Consider the following 19,549-nt stretch of genomic DNA (forward strand, 5'->3'; position numbering starts at 1 on the left):
CTGGGCTGTTGGCTACAGCTTGCGTGACTGGGATAGCTGATTTATCTCCCTGCCCCCCTGCCTCTGTCTGCTGCCCTACATTATCTAACAAATTGCGATAAGCATAGGCCAGGGCCCAGCTTATTGCAATTAGCCTTTTCTCCTTAGAATCGTCATGGCACTTCTCTTTTAGGTATTTCCCCACTTCTGCTGCGTTCTGAATTTGTTCCCCTAGAAAATCCCAGTCTACAGGATCAGAAAATTCCTTCAGGGTTTGGCCTATATTTTCCCATTGTCCACACCACTCAGGATTTTTCACGCCTGCATCTGCTTCTGGGTCAGGGGTCTCACCAGCTCCTCTGGATATCTCAGCCCTCATTCTAGAGAAGCTGCAGACCATATAGAGGAAGCTTACCAGATTAAATACCAGAAAGATGGTCTCTTTAACATTCGGGGAAACTGAACATTCTCAAAAAGTGACATAACCGATCCAAAGGAGAAGAAGGAAGGGAAGGCTGGAAAGTCTTATTCTTGGCTCCTCCTCTAACAGACTGAGTGCAATTACTAATAAATTCCCAAAACGTACTACTGGAATTGGGATGCAGGGTAGGATGAAGAAACCATAAACCATACATATCGTAAACAGATGCCAGTATCTTTGTACACGCTTTATAAATCATTATCACCAAGGCCAGCACAACAGCTATTCCAATCCATACCCCTCTAGCGTAAAAATGACTTGTTAAGGACAATAATCCTAGTGACCAGAAAGGTATTGAAACCTCAAAAAGGTCTAGAGCCCAGAGCCACACGAAGGCTTTCACACCCAGAGACATCAGAGGTTCAAGCAGCATGGCTACTAACTGCTTTAACAACAACAAACACACAATTAATAGAGCTTTTTCCCAACTTTTCCAGCCCCACATTGGGTGCCAATTCATGTATTTGTCCAGGTTTAGAGCAAATTTGGGGAAGAATCCCCCAAAGGAGCTCCGGTGGGAAAAAGCAGATCCAATCGGCCCCTCCCCCCAACTGGTCCAGGAGGAAAAAATACCTCCTTGGAGAAAGGTGGAAAAAAACTGTTTATTAAACAATAAAACTAAAACAATATCACACAATGAGACACCTTGCCACTCTAAAAGAGATGACAAACTGAGAAAACCCCGGGTTGAAACTCAGCTCACTCAGTCTCTGATCAGTCTCTCCGGTGCTGGAATTGTCACAGGCCAGGCCTTGCCCGGTGGGCCACAGCTGCAGCTGCCGGTGCTCACCTGGGTGTTCAGTCCAGAGCAGTTTCAAGAGGTCCAAAGAAAAAGGAAAAAAAAATCAGTCCAGGGAACTTCTTTGCCTCAGCTAGGTAAAACTAACTAAAAAGCAAAAGAAGAGCTCTGTCCCCCTGTCTGTTCATCCACAGACAACACAGTCCAGGAGCAGGAATGTGGAGGAGGAGTGCAGTGTCTGAAAACAAAACTGCGCGCTTCTTCTCTTCCCCCCTTCACTCTCTGGAACACTCTTAAAGGTACAAAACTTACTATTCAACATAAGCAGAATGAGACAATTGGGGATAAAAGCATCATAGAGTCAACCCAGGACAAGGTCTAAGATTCAGAGTGGATTAAGAGGCCCCTGTGTCCATCAGGAAATGCCTCCTCTCAATGCAGACCCACTCTGAATGTTCTCAAGGGCTCCCGTGTGGAGGGTCCCTGGTGTGATGGGAGCTGTGACAGCCCTGGCAATCCATGTCCATCAAGGGGTGGACTTGCTGGTCCTGAGGGTGCTGCTGTCTGTGCTTGCAGTGTCCTTGTGCCGTGCAGCTGGAGCCCTGATTCCTTGCCAGGGGCTGTTTGGGTGGGCTCTCCCCTGGTGAGGAGGGCAATGCCTCTGCCAGGTGCTTGTGGCCGAGCCCGTGCCCTGGGTGCTGGGGCCCCCTTGGGCCCTGGGGTTGATCCCTCAGGGGCTGTAGGAACTGTGCCCTGGCCTTTGCCTTCAGCTTGGCCTTTTGCTGCTCCCTTCTTGCATTCACCTGCTGTGCCTTTGTGCCCAAGTGCTGCAGGGCCTTCTTGTGCCCCTCCTGCAGCCCCCCTCAGTGCCTGTGGGTGCTCATCCTCTGACAGATGCTGAGCTTTCTGCAAAATCATTTGTATCTACAGTAACCCTAATAAAATCCTTAAAAGGCAATCTCCGTGCTAAAATATACATTCCACATTTCCCAGGTGTTCCTTGCTCCTCCTCCCTGTGCTCAGGGTGCCCTCCCCAGCCCGTATCCCAGAGCCGCTCCCTGTCCTGCCGCAGTGTCCAAAGGCGCCCCCGGCGGGCAGGGCCGGCAGCTCCGCGGGGCCGGGCAGCGGCCGGGGCGTCCCGCAGCCTCCTGGGGGCCGGGGGCCGCTGCCGGCCCTGCCCGAGGCTGGTGGGGTCAGGCAGCGCCCGGCGCTGAGCCCCGGCTGCCCCACAGCCCCGGCCCGGCCCCGCAGCTCCCCACAGGCCCCCAGCCCGTGCTCCCGGTGCCGCAGCTCTGCGCCCGGTGCTGCCGCTGCCCCCCACAGATAAACCCCCTGAAACCCTGACCTCCTTGTTTTCCTCTCATGGAAACCGGGGACACAAAAGATCTGGATCAGCTGACAAGTTTTGAGGCTAAGACCCTGATGACAAACATCCCAATCCTCAGTATTTTTTTCTTCCTCCTTTTTTCCATCATCCTTTTCCTTCCCACATAGATTCCTCCTGCAGCTTCTTGCCTTAACCATATTGCTGCACACTCCCCTTCACGCAATCCCTTTGCAGCACACCAACACCATCCATGCCCTGTTGTCCAAATGCGAGGGGAATTTGGGGAGGTGGGAGTGGGGCGGCGCCAAGGCCGGGCCCCCCCGCACTGTCCCGGCGGGAGCGGCTGCAGTGGGGACCGAGTGCGGGCGGGAGCGGCCGAGAGCCCAGCGCTGCCCCAGCCCGGCCTGCCCCAGCTCCATCCCTGCCCCTGCCATGAGATGCTGTGGGTTTGGGGGGAAGAGGGAGCCGGCAGTGGGTGCTGGGCCTGGGGCAGGAGGAGAAGGGAAGGAGAAGCAGAGTTGAGGAACAAAAGGGTCAAACGATGCATGAGGGAGGAAAAGGTGGGATTGTGCAGGAGAAGGAGGAATAGCAGGAGGAAGAGGAGTGTGAGCAAGAGTAGGGACCCAGGAGGAGGAAAAGGAAGAGGAAGCAGGACAAGGTTCCACCTCTCCCTGTATCTGCAGCCTCCAACCCCAGCCCCAGGAGCGTTGGCCCCCCTCCACATGCAGCAGGTGACAGAGAATTGGGATCCACTATTTTCCCGAGGGTGAATCTTGGTGTTTCTGAGCTTTATTGGGCTAATTGTTGGTGCTTTGTTTTTTTGTGGGGGCTGAATCTTTATATTTTGGAGGGGGCTTTGTTGAATCTTGATGTTCGAGAAGTTTTTGATCTGTGTCTTGATGTTTGGAGGATTTTGTGCTGAATCTTGGTGTTTTGGAGGTTCTTAGAGACACAAGATGCCAAATGACTTAATGAGATGAACTTGGGCAAGGAGGTGCTCCCAGTCCAACGCACTCTCATCTTGTTTTTTTCCCCAAACCAGGATTTTTCATTCCTAGGGTGTGTCTGGATGGAGAAGGAGGAAAAGACCTGTAGATTCCGCACGATTCCTGGCTGCAAACCCAGCCCAGGAAGCTGTGGGGAGGAAAGAGCCCCCCTGAGCCAGGAAGGTGGCTGGAGATCCAGCCAGAGCTCAGAGCTGGTGGAGAAGCCCCATGGCAGAGAGAAGCCCCACAAGTGCTTGGAATGCGGGAAGGGTTTTAGTTGGAGCTTAGACCTGACTGAGCACCAGGTGATCCACACTGGGGAACGGCCCTACACCTGCTTGGAATGTGGGAAGAGCTTCAGCTGGAGCTCCAGCCTGAGGCAGCACCAGGGAATCCACACTGGGGAAAACCCTTTGAGTGTGGGGAGTGTGGGATGAGCTTCAGCCAGAAGGGGAGCCTGATGCAACACCAGAGGATCCACACAGGAGGAAAGCCCTATGAGCGTGTGGAATGTGGGAAGAGCATCAGCCAGAGCTCTGGCCTGAGGAAACACGAGAGGATCCACGCTGGGGAAAAGCCCTATGAGTGTGGGGAGTGTGGGAAGAGCTTCAGCATCAAGTGCCAGCTGACGGAACACCAGAAGATCCACACTGGGGAAAAGCCCTACAAGTGTGGAGAATGTGGGAGGAGCTTCAGAGGAAGCTCGGCCCTGATTCGGCACCAGGTGATCCACACAGGGGAACGGCCCTACACCTGCTTGGAATGTGGGAAGAGCTATGGGTGGCACACTGACCTGAGAAAACATCAGCGTGTTCACTCTGGGGAGAAGCCCTACAAGTGTCCCCAGTGTGGGAAGAGTTTTCACAGGAGCTCCGATCTCCTCAAACATGAGCGGAGTCACACCGAGGAGAGGCCCTTCCGCTGCCCGGACTGTGGGAAGGGATTCAAGCTAAACTCCACCCTCACCCTGCACTGGCACATCCACACCGGGGAGAGGCCCTACGAGTGTGGGAAGTGTGGGATGAGATTCTCATCAAGCTCAGTCTTGACCAAACATCAACGGAGGCGCCACTAAGGGAAGCCCTGTGAGTGCCCCAAGTGTGGGAAGGGCTTCGTGTGCTGCTCCAGCTCCATCCCCCATGGGAGGATCCATGTTGGATGATCCCCAGTGACCCCTGTTGGGCAGAGCCCTGGTGATCTGTGGTCCTGGCAATCCAAGTTGGAAGGCATCTGGCTGGGGGGCTCCACATCTTCCTGGTTCCCTGAGGGTACCTAGATAAACCCAGTGGCAGGAACATCCATCAGGACACAGACCTACAATGGGAATTCCTTGGGGAGAGCAGATTTGTCGACTTTGAACCCCATAAAATCTTTTGCATTCAATTATATCTTCCTGTGACATCAAGGAGTATTGAATGGTCTTGGAGGTATATTCTGGGTTGACTATTTGGTGCTTGTATCCCCAGTCTGTTCTGTTAATGCTGAATAATAAGTTTTGCACCTTCAAGACTTGTCCTGAGAGTGAAAGGGGGAGAGAAGAAGCACGGAGTTTGTTTTCAGAAACCGCACTCACTCCTCCACAATCCTGCTCCTACACTGTGTTGTCTGCGGATGGACAGACAGCGGGACAGAGCTCTCCTTTCCTTTTAGTTAGTTTTAGCTAGCTGAACCAAACAAGTTCTTTGGACTCTGGGGTTTTCCTCTTTCTTTGAACCTGTTTACACCTGCTCTGGCCTGAACACCAGAAGAGCACGGGCAGCTCACACCTGTGGCCCACTGGGCTGGGCCTGGCCTGTGACATTTCCAGTATCGGAGGGACTGATCAGAGACTGAGTGAGCTGAGCCTACAGACCATGGAGGGACTTTGTGAGTTTGTCTCTCTTTTAGAGCGGCAAGAGGTTTTATTGTTTCATATTATTTAGGTTTTATTGTTTAATAAACAGTTTTTTCCACTTCCCTCCAAGGAGGTATTTTATTTTTCCTGAACCAGTTGGGGGAAGGGCCGATTGAATCTGCTGTCTTTAAGGAACCCCTTTGTGGGTTCTCTCCCAAATTTACCCTGAACCAGGACAAGGTCTTTTCCAACTTCAAGGATTCCACAATTTTGATTTCCTATTGCCCAAGGGTATCTTCTGTAGCCAAATGGTGAAAAACTGGGGAAAAGACCAAGATTTTGGAGACAGTGGGATAGAAACTCCACCAGAAAAGTTTCTTCCCTTCTACCCAAGCACATGGATCCTCAGCTGGTATGGACAAGGAAATCCCTTTCTTTTGGCCATGATTTTGTTTTAATTTCTCTTTATCCCTTTAAAATATCCCATATTGAGGTAAAAATAGACATTGAACTAGGACTTGGGTGTGGTCAGGGTAGGACACATGGACACATGGAGAGAGACTTGGGGACTCATGGATATTAACAGGGATGGGGCCATTTGTGGGGCCATGGGGGGACACGGGCATGGATGGAGATGTGGGGGACAATGACAGGGATGGAAACATGGTGGGGAGAGAGCCATGGGTGAGGACATGGTGGGACATGGGCAGTGACATGTGGGGACATGGCCATGGCCGGTGCCATGGGGGGAACTTGCAGGGGATGTGGGGGATGCTGGGTTTGAGGGAGTTGAGGGTTCCTGGGAGGGACTTGGGGCTTGCTGAGGCCTTTGGGGACCCCAGGCTGAGCAGCTCCAGCTGTGCTGGGAGACCCTCGGGGAGGTTCTGGGGCAGCTGCTCAAGGACCCCCTGACCTGGAGCCCCAGCCAGGCATTGGGCTCCTGGAAGGGGATGAACGTCCTTGTCCCCAGGAGGGAAATCCCAGCACCCCCAGGGTGTCGGGGGCAGCTGAGGGGCCACAACAGGGAGGGGAAAGCCAGAGAGAGCTGTCACACTTATAAGCTAAACCCCAAAAGTCCCAAAACTGAGGGATTCCTCCCAGGAAAAAGCAGCCAGGAGCTGCCAGAATTGAGGGAAAGGGGAGATGTGACCTTCCAGACTGAGCAGGAGGGGCCTGCATCCCCCAAAACCAAGAACAGGGGTGAGGGCTGGGGCTGGGGGCACAATGGGGAAGGGGTGGAAGAGCAGGGGAAAAGAGGATTCAGAGTGCGAGAGGGATGGCACCCCCAAATTGAGTTGGGAGGGGTCTTTGGGTTGGAGGAATGATGAGTGAGGGAAGGGAACAATGGGGATGGAACAGAAAAAGAGCGGTTCCATGGGGATCCCTTTGTGTCCCCATCATTCGATCCCTGGAGTGATTCCCTGGGGCTCAGGGGGGGAATGGATCCGCACTGGGTGGGTCCCCAAGCCCCCTGCCCATCCCTGGGGGGCTCATGGGGGGTTCCCTCCACCCAAATGCTGGTGATGCTGCAGCCATGGGGGAGAGGTGGGATCTGGAGTGGATCTGGAAGGGGGAGCAATAGGAAGAGGAGGGAGAGGGGGAGGAGGATGGGGAAAAGGAGGAGCAGGAACAGGAGGAGGAAGAGGAGTCACAGCAGAACCACGCTTTTCCCGCCTGCCTGCTGAGTCTGCAGCTCCCCTGGCCCTGGCAGCATCGATCCCCCAGATTGCACAGGTGAGCAGGGAGGGGGAGCTCGCCCCAAATCCACTGGGGGGGCCTCTGGGAGGATTTGTTTGCAGGGCAGGGGATGTTTGGATCTTGCAGGGCTCCTAAGGTGAGACACAGATGCCCCTTTGGAGACTTGTGGAGGGTTCCTGTGGCAAACTGTCTGTACTGGCTGGGGAATGGGTACCAGTTTGGGGGGACTTTGGCATCAGAGTGGGGAGAGCAGCAAAGGCCAATCTCAGACCTGAGGGATCCCAGCAGCCTGGAGGGGTGGGGGAAGCTGGAGATGAGCAGGGTCTGGGCCCATCCGACTGTGAACAGGGCAGTTACTTCTGGAGATGGACTTGGGACAGCAGGACCAAGGGCTCACCCACTGTTTTTCCCCCAAGCCAGGATTTTTCAATCCCAAACTTTGTCTGGATGAAGCTGGAGGAGGCTGCAAGGAAAAGGAAAATGACATGGGACACTGAGGCAGGTGAGGAGGAAGTCACTGCCCCTTTCCCCCTCTCCTCTGCTCCATGTCTCAGCCCAGCATTGCCCCTGGCTGCAGGACAATCCCACTGCTGATGCTATAAAAAAAAATCTGCCAATTTTTTTTGGTGAGAAAAAGGTTACAAAAACTAGTCAGATCACTGTTGCTGCTGAAGAGCTACCTGTTTGTTATGATAATTACAAGTTGTTGTCGTTAATGGTTCTTTTTTGTATCAGTAATGGCCCTGGCCAAGACTAAGTTAATGCCTCTTCTCCAGAGACAGTGAAGGGTGGGGGACCGCCCCAGACAGTGAGGAGAAAGGACTAAACGTGGGAGGGGGGATATGCTAAATAACTTAAGGACCAGCATGCCATGAGAAGCTACTACTCCAAACTTACTGAAAAGACCCCCAAAACAAAGAGCCAATATAGAGTTGAGAAATTGGAGTGATGTCTGAAAGTGAGGAGAAGAGTGCTGGACCTGCGGGACGCTGGGGGCCTTTGTTGCCCCTCACCCTGGGTGGGGGATCCTCTTGGACCGAGCCCCGAAGGGAGCGAAGCTGGGAAAGTCAACATCTGGGTCACGCCGAAAAAAAGCTCCAACGAGGACTGGACCCCCAGCTCTGTCCCTAGTGGACAAAGCTGCGAATGTCCTCCTGCGAGTCACCTTGGGAGAGACAACTGAGACTGCAGACCCATCGAACTTTCCAATTCTGAGCTGATCACTTTTAATAAAGGCATTAAAAGGAGAAAAAGTCGCCTGCCCTGTTTATTTCAGCTGACACTGTCCTGCCAGGGATGAATTGGTGGGATCCCTTCCCCTTCCCTCTAGCACAGAGACAAATCCCATCCTCTCCTTGTCCACAGCTCCTTCCTCTTCTCTTTCTGTCTTCTTCCTTCCTCATGCCTTCCTCTCTTTTTCTTTCCTTACCCCAGCCACTGAGCAGCAGATGAAGACCAGGGAGGACAAATCCCTGTGGTATTCACATTTCTTTGAATAGAGACATAATTCTCTCTCACAGGATTTTTCCTGGGAAGCTGTGGAAAGGCTGAGAAAGCTCAGAAAGGAAGAAAACAATTCTTATCTCGCTGCACCTGTTGTTTGGCACATGTGGAATGTGTTATGGAGATTGTTTACCGAGAGTGATTTGTTAATTGGACTGTGGTGATGGTTGTTAGGACTGATTGACCAGTTAGGTCAAAGCTGGGTCGTGACTGTCTGGAAAGGGTCAGAGGTTTTTCTTTAGTATGTAATTTAGTATAGATTTAGTATAGCAATAGTGTAATGTAGTATAATATAGTATAGAATAAAGCATCTGTTCAGCCTTTGAAATCATGGAGTCAGAGCACATATTTCCCTGGATGGGTGAGACAAAGTAGAAATTTAACAGGATAGAAATGCATTTTTGGATTGAGGTGAAAAGTGCTGTTCTGAGCCTGTAACTTGTTTATCTGTGCTTAAGACTCCCTGTTCTCACAAGAGAGGAAAAAAATCAAAGAAAAAATCTTGTGCTCACAGAATGGCCTCGACCAAGAGAAGGAATTCAAACTCCCAAATTAAGAGGAGGCCCCTTTGTCAGGGCCAAAGGCTGAGGCTGACCAGAGAGCTCCCTGCGCAAAGGGCAAGGACTGATGAAAACTAATTGCAGCTTGTAATGTGAAATCTGTAAAATGAATATGAATGAGACTATATGCATATGTATAAGCAAGGAGAAATTCTCAGGGGTGTGCATGTCCTTTAGGGGGAACAACGATTCCCACATGCGTCCAGCGCTGTAATAAACATACCAGCTTTACAACTTTTTACAAAGTTGTGGAGTTTCTCTTTTTTTTCCACTAATCATTTTGGTGAGCCAGCCAGGCGATTGTCTCTCCCTGCAGGGGCGGAAGGGAGGACGGACTCCTGGGTGCTCCCTGGGATTTTCCTGGAGGAGCTCTGCTCCATCTCGGCTTGCCTCCTGCGGATACAGACAATGACCTGCTGATGTGCAGATACACGGTATGTCTGTCAAGGGGCCCAGGGGAGATAGGGCGGCTGATAAGTCACTCAGAGACGTCTGAGTGCACAGCCTCGGCCCTGTGCTTGCAGGCAGCCATCGACCAGGAGCATGGTCAGCGGCAGAGGTTCCAGGTTGATAGCGCAACTGGGAACGGGTTCATTGTTCAATGGAGTGGCCGCTAGCGACTCTGGGGTGAGCCGAGTGAACCTGAACTTTGTGTGCTTGTGGTGTCCAGACATTGTATGGCTAATGCGTTGTGTGGTTAATGTTAGTGTGTTTATAATCGTGTGAGTGTGTGGTGTATAAAGAGAGTGAGTGAGTGAGTGTACCCACAGCGTGCGGGGGCAGTTCTACCCATGTCTGAAGCAGCCAGGTGAGGCCCGGAGCGCTGGCTGGGACAGGATGTGAGGGCAAGGAACACCCCGTGGAGTAGTGGAACATGTGGAGAAATGTGGGTGAGGACATTTAGTCATTGATTGTGTTTAAAAGTGATGATGTGTGATCTGTGTAGATTGTGCGCATTTTACCCATGGCTAGATGAACTCAGGGGATTCTTCTGCCCCCGCAGTTTGGACTTGGTCCCTGGAATTTTACTGTGTCCTGTTATTTTGATTGTGTCCAGAGTGTGTGAGGACCAGAAGAGGCTGGATAATCTGATGTGGGTAGATGCTGAAGTGTTGCATGCTTGGTTGTGTCAAGGAAAGGGGGCATTTTTAAGAGATACCCCTTTCCCAGTGAGTTTGTGTGGTTCCTCCCCCACATTGTGGTAATTTGATTCTCGGTATTGTAGGCTTGTGTTTGTGGAGATTTTAGGATTTTGTTTGCAACAAGTGTAGCATTTTATGTGGAAAAACTGCAGTATGGTGATTTATGTTTAACTGTGATAAAACAAATTAAAGGAATTCCAGGAATTCCCCTCTCACAGCAACCTAAGCCCTGACTCTCGTGAATTTGAGATGCAGGGTGTGTGTGTCTGTGTCTGTGTCTGTGGGCATATCAGAGTTTTTGCTGTAAGAGGCACAGCTTTTTGCAAGGCAGCAAAGTGAGTGTCAATAGAAACAATGCTTGAATTAGATTGTGTGGGAAGAGAACTGGAAAAGAATGCGATTTTGTAAAGCAGAGTTTAGGTGGAAGAGACCAAGACAGGCACTTTATAATTTATGTTATTCTAAGGAAACCTTCTAAGGAAAGGCTACTCAGAGAGCTCTAAGGTATTTAGTAGCAACCGGTCACGAGAAGCAAAGAAGTAACAGGATGTTTGAATTATTAGAAAAGAGAGTTTCAAGTAATTTAAGAAACCCAGCAGAAATCATTAAAGCTGAGTGAGTTCAGCCTATCTTATACCCCAAGACTTTGAATTAAGGCAAAGTGTTGGGATGGGGTAGAAAGATGGGAGTTAAGAAAATGGAATTTTTAGTAGACATGGGGGCAGCAAACTTAGTGTTAAATAAAGCCTCAATGCCTGTAACAGATGATTATGTTATGGTAAGGGGGCAACTGACCAATCTGAAAAATCATATTTTGCAAACCATCAAAATAGTCATAGTTTTTTGTATATGCCCAACTCTCCAAACGCCCTGTTGAGTAGGGACTTGTTGGAGCAGCTGGAAGCAAAGATCACATTTAAAGACGGGGATATATTTTAGAGGTAAAGGATCAAGAATATGGAGATATATTGAGCTTAATTTTAACAATTAGTGAAACTGAAATTGAAAATAAGGATGAAATTAACAAGAAAAGAATGGATCCAATGTTTCCTGGGGTATGGGCCTCTAACATAGCAGGGAGGGCAGAGAATGCACCTTTCCTTAACCAAGTTAAGGAAAACAACGGGCTAGGGTCAGGCAGTACAACTTGTGGCAAACCCATACACCCTACTAACATGTTTGGCACCTGAGCTACCCTAGTTTACTGTTTTAGATCTGAAAGAGGCCTTCTTTTGCCTCCCTATTCATGAAGCCAACCAGAAAATTTTTGCATTCAAATGAGAAAACCCTAAAAGCAGGCGCAAAACCCAGCTCACATAGATTGTGAAGGTCTCAAGGCCTTCAAGGCTTCAAAATTCCCCTGCTCTGTTTGGAGAACAACTTGCAAAAGACCTAGAGCCCCAGGAAGCTCCACAAGAAGAAGGAAGGCTATTACAGTACGTGGATAATCTCTTGATATCCACTCAGACAAGGGAAGCATGTGTGGCCTGGACCATGAGCCTTTTTAATTTCCTAGGGCTCCAAGGATACAGAGTATTAAAGAAAAAAAAAAAAGAAAAAGGCAGAGGCAGTGAAACAGAAAATAATCTACCTGGGGTATGAGGTCAGTGTTGGGCAAAGGACTCTGTAGTCACTAACCTTGTGAACCCAGCTTCTTTTCTCAGTGGGATCAAGGAGAAGCAGCACACCACGATTGCCTGGAGACCATTGAAGCTACTTACTCCAGATGCCCGGACTTGAAGGACACTCCTTTGGATGGTGCAGAGACCTGGTTCACTGATGGGAGTAGCCACATTGCCAATGGAAAGCGACGTGCTGGATATGCAGTCACTATCTGCAGAGAGGTAATAGAATCTGGACCCTTACCAACAGGCACCTCTGCACAGAAGACCAAAATAATTGCACTGATTCTCTTTCCTTTTGGCTTAGAAATGGCAGGAGGAAAGAGAATAAAATCTATACAGAGCCATGGTATGCATTTGGAGTTGTGCATGCACATAGAGCCACCTGGAGAGAGGGGGGACTGCTGACCTCACAAGGAAAGAACATCAAACATGCACAAGAGATGATCGGGATAATCGGGCTGGTGGAAGCAGTTCAGCTGCCTGAAAAGGCAGCAATTATGCATATTAGGGCACACCAGAGAGTGAACTCAGAATTGGAAGAAGGAAATGAGCTGGTGGATAGAGAGGCAAAGAAAGCAGCAAAAGGTGAGGTAACTATTGAAGGAGCTCTGATTCCAGGTGGACAGATTTCCCTTGAAGGTAAGCCAGAATACAATAAGAAAGATAGAAAACTAATCAAAGATCAAAAAGGGACATACAACCAAGAAGGGTGGGCTACCATTGAAGGGAAGCTGGTAATCCCTTCCCATTTCATGTAGTCACTAGTAAGGGAGGAGCACCAGAAAACACACTGGGGAATCGATGCCCTGAACACCTACTAGATTGAAAGAATCGTTGCCTGGAATTTATATGCCACTATTACTCAAGTGGCAGTGTGATCTTTGCCTCCAGACTAACCCCAATAATACCCGCAGACCAAAACTTGGTCAGACTGGGAGGGGCCATGGGCCTGGACAGCAGTGGCAAATTGACTTTTCCATCAGAAGGCAGAAGCTGTTGTCCCTTCCTGGAATGATTTTTGCTTGGAAGTGATTATCTGCAGCACAAACCCACCATCCACTATTGACTTTCACAGGACAATGACATTCTTACAGAGATACTGTCAAGTTGCCTTGTGTGCTTCTGGCTGCTTTTCTTGCTCTCTGGAAAAAAACATCAGCCCAGCGTCTGATGGCCAATGCTGCGGGTGCTGCCTGTCTGGCTGTGGCCAGCAGCTCGTGCCCAAACACAAGCGGGTGCCTTCTGGGCAAGGGGATGGACTGGCACGAGCAGCCATTTTCCCTGGTGAAGCTGGGAGGCACCTGGGCAAGTGCAGAAGATTGGGATGACCCTGGCTTGAGAGAACGTGTGGTGTGTCTCTGATGATGCTGCCAGCACTGCGAAGGAACAGCCAAGACAAGCACTGGAAGCAGACACATCCTGCCAATTTCTGCTTGTGAGAGTCTGTCCGAATTTTCCCTCATCTGCCTCATGATCATCATTGGGGGACCACTGAAGAGAAGACGCCCCTGTCTTAAATCTCTGTCTCCAAGGGAGAAAGTCATGTGCCTGAGACCTGAGAGCATTGCAAAGCCATTGTTCTCACAGGTGTTGTTTGCTGTGTGCTACACTGAGCCCAAGGAGAAGAAGAACAGGGCACTGTGCCCTTTGTGCAACAACAGCCTTGGGAGCTGCCCCACCTCTCAGCCTGGCTGGACTTCTCCTGAGTTTCAGGTGGTCCCCCCACAGAAGACCCTCACCTGTTTCACAACCACCATGACAGACAGACTGAGATGGAAGGAGCCTCTCCATCAAGGACTGAGACATGGAACCCCCATGTGAAAAGGCCCCTCTGCTCCTTCCAAGGACTGGGACTGAAACCCCCAGCCCAGGGCAGGTGTGTGGGGGAGGCAAGCTGACCGAAGCGAGATGTTTGCCTGCAGGATGTGACCGCTGGACCAAGAAGACAATGGCTCTCGGTTACTGCTGAGAGCATGGACTACCTGTTACATCTGTTCCTTATTGTATCTGTATCCTCCTGCCTGGGAATTTCCAATAGAGTTATCATAATAAAAACCTCTGAGTTAGCAAGAGACTTTAAGATCGCCCCGACACAACAGCGGATCCTCGACTGGACTGGACCAAAGGACTTCGTCTCTACGTTTGGCAGCTCTATCCCCCTCTTTCTCTCTCTCCCTCTTTTGTCTCTCTCTTCCTCTATCTTTTTCTCTCCCTTAATCCCTCTATCGCATTTTACTGTGGTCATTCAATAAAGGTGCATTTGTTTCGATTATCATTGCAAACCCCCTTGTACCGTGTTGGTTCTTTTTGTACCCTGAGATCAAATCCATGAACCATCATGAAACCCGTCCATGAGGATGGATCGTGACACCCCCCGAGGACCCCTCCCCAAATTCCCCCCAAAGGCCCCCCAGACCCTGCTAAAATCCCCTCAAGTTCCCACTAGACCCTCCCCAAATCCCCCCCAAACATCCTCAAGACCCCTCCCCAAATTCCCCTCACGACCCCTCCAGGACCCCTCACCTGTCCCTGCGCCTCCTCAGCAGCTCCCAGAGCCCCCCGTCCTCTCCCAGCACCTCCCCCGCTCTCTCCAGCGCCTCCCGCAGGACCCGCCCGAGCCCGGGGCGGCTCCTGGGGATCCCTGAGGGGGTCCCGTGGGGCGGGGGGGGGAGGGGGCGCCCGCTCCATGCCTGGCCCGGGGTCAGGGGGCTCTGCTTTGGGCTCGGCTCCGATTGGCTGGAGCGGTACGGGGAGGGTGGGAGTTGGTGAGGGGAGACGCCCGGTGATTGGTTGGTTTCGTAGAGGGTGCGGTGATTGACAGGAGAATGGCAGGGGAGGCGGGATTTGCCGAGGGGAGACACCCAGTGATTGGTTAGATTGAGGAAGGAGAGGTGGGCATTGCTGAGGGGAGACATGCAATGATTGGTTGGTTCATCTTGAGAGAGGCGGGAGTAGCTGAGGGGAGACCTGCAGTGATTGGTTGGATCGGCGCACAGGGAGGCCGGTGTTCCTGAGGGGAGACCTGTGGTGATTCGTTCGTTTGGGGCAGGGTGCGCTGTGATTCATTAATTTGGGAGATGAAGTGCGATGATTGGATGGATTGGGGCAGGACGCCCCGCTATTTGCTGGGAAAAGCCGAGGAATTTTAAGGGAACATTCCCGGTGTTTTGGGGAAAAACTCTTGAATTTTTAAGGAAAAATTCACATTTTTTGCAGGAGAAACATTCCCAGTTATTTTAACCCACAGGACCCCAAACAATCCAAATAACCCCAAAATACTAGAAAAATAAACCCCAAATAATTCCAAACAATACCTAAGAGTCCCCCAAATAACCCCAAACAAATCCAAATAACCCCCAAAAAACAAAATCCAAATTAAGTCAAAAAAACCCCAAATGATTTCAAGTACACCTAAAAAAACCCCCATATAAAACAACATAAACCCCAAGAACCTCAAATAATTCCAAATAATTCCAAACAAACCCAAATACTTCCAAATAAACCCAAATAATTTCAAATAAACCAAGTAAAACCCAAGATAAACCCAGAATAGTCCATAAATAAGCGCAAATAAACCCCAAACAAACCCTAAATAAACCCAAATAAACCCCAAATAACCGCAGTTCCTCCCCTCCCCACCCATAAACAGATCCCGACCAATCAGAACACGCGGCACTGATGACGATCCAGTTGTGGGGTAGAAACTCAGAGCACTGGCCCCGCTCAGCGATTTTCAGCCAATCAGCGCCTGGCCCGACTCTAACTCATCACTTGCCAGGCACAGACCAAGGCCTCTCACTGCCGTAAATACTCAGACACCGCGCGGGGTAATTTCCAGCCAATCAGAGCGTGTCTCGCTGATCACTCATCAGTTGCGAGGAGCGGAATTTGGTGGGGGGAGGGGGAAGGTGACCCTGGGGATGGGCTGGGGACCCCAAATTAATGCAAAACGGGGTCGGGACCCCAAAACGGAGCAGGAGGGGCCTGGAGTCCCCAAAACCAAACACGGGGGAGGGGACTGGGGGAATGATCGGAAAGGGGAGGGAGAGCAGGGAAACGAGGGGGGTAAGACCCCAAAATTGAGCTGGGAGGGGGATGGGACCCGCAAATTGAGGTGGGAGGGCTGTGGGATCCCAAAACTGAGCTGGGAGGGGGATGGGACGCCCCAAATTGAGCTGGGAGGGAGGTGGGACCCCCAAACAGGATGAAGCCAATTATGTTTCTGGAATATGTAAAGTACTTTATGGATATGCAAAAAGTCTATGAATATGCAACAGGCTGATGTCATGGGAGAAAAGGACAACTGAGCAAAAATTGTTATGGCCACCAAGACCTCCCAGTTATTTTTGGGGACACCCCTTAATTAATATGGTTTTAATTACATCAGCCTGTTGCACATCCATAGACCCTTATGCATATCCATAAACTAATTAACATATTTCCGGAACTATTTTACATGGCCCATCCTTGGGAGTGTCTCCCCATTTCAGGAGCCTCCACTGAAATAAAAAATGTAAACTCCCTCCCTTTTACTACTACTATTATTATTATTATTATTATTATTATTATTATTATTATTATAGTATAAAAATATTAAATGCATTTGAAATTAAGGAGCTCTCAGGCAAAGATATGGGAATAGAAATAACAGTTCTTTATTAGGAAGAATTAAAAATACTAATGCAGTGGGACAAGCAAAAAAAAACCCAGTGATAGAGTCACTCTGGGAATCCAGTGAAACAGGTTCATCCTCTTGGAATACAGTGGGAATAGGGCTGATCCTTTGGGAATCCATTTCTTATCCCACAAAGGCAGGGCAAAGGCAGGGCCGTGGAATATTTACAGGGTATCCCAAGGGTGGAGTTGGGGTTTGGGTCAGGGGAGGAGCTCATAGCAACACAAGAAGGGTAAGATCAAATTCCTTCCTCTTAGCAACAGCAGCACTCCACACAGAACGTGTCCCAAAATCCTAAACTCCCTGTAAAACAACTGAAAATTTATGGAACTTCAGATATATTTGATCAATTTCCTTCATTTAACCCAGTTTTGGGTGTTTTTAAAGGATAAAGGTGAAGCAGAGGAAAATTAAGGCCAAACCAAAAGGTGAAGCAGCCAGGTGTGTTCTCAACATGGATCACAGGGAATGTGAGTGACCAGGGCTGTGCCCAAAGTGCCTCCTCCAGTGGGGGATGGAGCTGGAGCAACGCACGAAGCTCTGCCCGCACTCGGGGCACTCGCAGGGCTTCCCTTAGTGGTGCCTCCGTTGGTGTTGGGTCAAGTTAGAGCTGCTGGAGAAGCTCTTCCCACACTGGGGACACTCGTAGGGCCTCTCCCCAGTGTGGATGCGCCGGTGGGTGATGAGGTTGCAGTTGTGCTCGAATCTCTTCCCGCAGTCGGGGCATTGGAAGGGCCTCTCCTCTCTGTGAATCCGATAGTGCTCTAGGAGATAGGAGCTGTTCTGAAACCTCTTCCTGCATTTATCACACTCGTAGGGCCTCTCCCCAGTGTGGATGCGCCGGTGGTTGACGAGGGTGGAGTTCTGCTTGAATCCCTTCCCACAGTCAGGGCATTGGAAGGTCCTCTCCTCTCTGTGAATCCGATAGTGCAGGAGGAGATCGGAGCTGGTCTTAAACCTCTTCCCACACTTGGAACACTCGTAGAGCCTCTCCCCAGTGTGGGTCCTCTGGTGCCTGATCAGGTAGGATCTCCAGCTGAAACTCTTTCCACACTCCCCACACTCGTAGGGCTTCTCTCCAGTGTGGATCCTCTGGTGGTTGATCAGGTTCGAGCTCCAGCTGAAGCTCTTCCCACACTCTCCACACTCGTAGGGCTTCTCCCAAGTATGGCTCCTCTGGTGCTGGATCAGGTGGGAGCTCCAGCTGAAGCTCTTCCCACACTCCCCACACTCGTGGGGCTTCTCTCCAGTGTGGATCCTCTGGTGCTGGATCAGGTTGGAGCTCAGGCTGAAGCTCTTCCCACACTCCTCACACTCGTAGGGCTTCTTCCCAGTGTGGCTCCTCTGGTGCCTGATCAGGTGGCAGTTCCACCTGAAGCTCTTCCCACACTCCACGCACGTGTGGGGCTTCTCCCCATCATGGAGCTGCTCATGGAGCACCAGCTCCGAGCTCTGGCTCCACCTCCGGCCGCCTTCCCGGCCCAGGCTGGCTCTTTCCCCCTCAGATCCCCGCCAGCCGCGTTTGCAGCCCCTCCTCGTGCGGCATCTCCGGAGCTTTTCCTCCCCGTTGGCTTCCTGCCCCGTGGAGCCGCTCAAAACGGCCTCTTCCACCAGGTTCTGCCGCGGGCATTTGTCCTCCCTGCTCTCCATACTCAGCTCCTGCTCTGGGGGAGGAAGGACAAGGACAGGATGGGATTTGCCTCCGTGCCACAGGCAAGGGCAAGGAGATTCCCCAGGGCTGAGCTGCAGCCGGGGCCATGCTGGGCTGGGAGATGGAGCAGCACAGAGGGGAAAGGGGCACTGACTTCCTCCTCACCTGCCTCAGTGTCCCGGGGCATCTTCCTCTTGCTCGCAGCCTCCCAGGCCTTGGCAATGGGAAATCCTGGTTTGGGGAAAACAAGGGATGAGCGCGTTTGTAGGAGTGTCGGGGGATAGGATGGTTGGGACGGACGGAGACAAGAGATCTCTGCAGCCAGGGCGTGGAACTTGCGGTTTTTTGCAAAGGGCCTGGGTGCAGGGCCCTGCTTGGAGCTGCCAGGCACAGCTCGGAGCAGGCCCGAGAGAAGAGAGGGGTAGAGAGGATGAGAGGGTAAGAGGGGAAGAGCGTATGAGAGTAAGGTTCCCGTTACAATACAATCAATCTTCTTCTGTGTTGAATATTCTATTTCTCACTAACCAATCTAATACAAGATACAAAACCTATAGTATTTACATACAGCCTGTAATAGTCTTTACATTATCATACTGTGTTACATTTTAAACCCCTAAAAACTCCTCTTTGGACTCCTTCTGCCAAGCTGTAGGGTCTGCTCTGACCCTTGAATCTGTCTGCAAGCAGAGGGAATTGTTTCATCAAAAGGGGATTACCTTGAGTCAGGCCACACCATGGTTTTCCAGTTGCTTATAAACTAAGGTATCTCAAAGCTTGCTTTCATTTCAATCTTCTTTATACATTCTATATCCTCAAAGTCTTTTGCCAGACAATCATATTTATAAGGTTTTCCTGTTTCATCTTCCCCAACTGTGGAGAGTCAGGGATCTGCGAACGGAAGATCTCGGGCTGTACGGTTAGATAGGAAGCCCCCCTCACCCTGCAGTCTGACCTTCGCTCCGTGCCAGACCAACACCCAGCCGGACGTGAGCAGAAGGAAATGACGCCGACTGCCCAAGCCATTATAAACCCCTGAGACCCCCTAATAAATGCCACTTGCTGTCCACCACATTGGTGTCAGGAGCATATAGACCGAGTGACCCTGGGCTTTGGGTTACCGTGCCGGACTCTGAACCAGGTCGCCACGCCGTAACGGCGACGTCTGGTGCCGAAACCTCAGGACCGATCAGCGCCCGGGATTCGGGGATCGCCTGGACGAGGAACCGGCGGCTGCACAGCTGGCCTAGTGCAGCGGGGGGGACGCCCCCGGACCAGCGAGGAGCATGGACGCTATCGCGAAGGTCGTAAGTCAGATCCACGCGCAGTGGGGTATTGAGTGTAAGCTTAAA

The 19,549-nt window shown here is 51.0% G+C and overlaps 1 pseudogene; it reads right to left on the reverse strand.

Moving 5' to 3' along the window:
* LOC128945560 (uncharacterized) overlaps positions 1–19,549 on the reverse strand; it is a 1,627,138-nt pseudogene that overhangs the window by 49,149 nt on the left and 1,558,440 nt on the right.

The sequence above is a fragment of the Melozone crissalis genome, unplaced genomic scaffold (assembly GCF_028551555.1).
Source record: "Melozone crissalis strain CALT ecotype California unplaced genomic scaffold, PUWL_Pcris_2 ptg000066l_1, whole genome shotgun sequence".
Taxonomy (NCBI): Eukaryota; Metazoa; Chordata; class Aves; order Passeriformes; family Passerellidae; genus Melozone; species Melozone crissalis.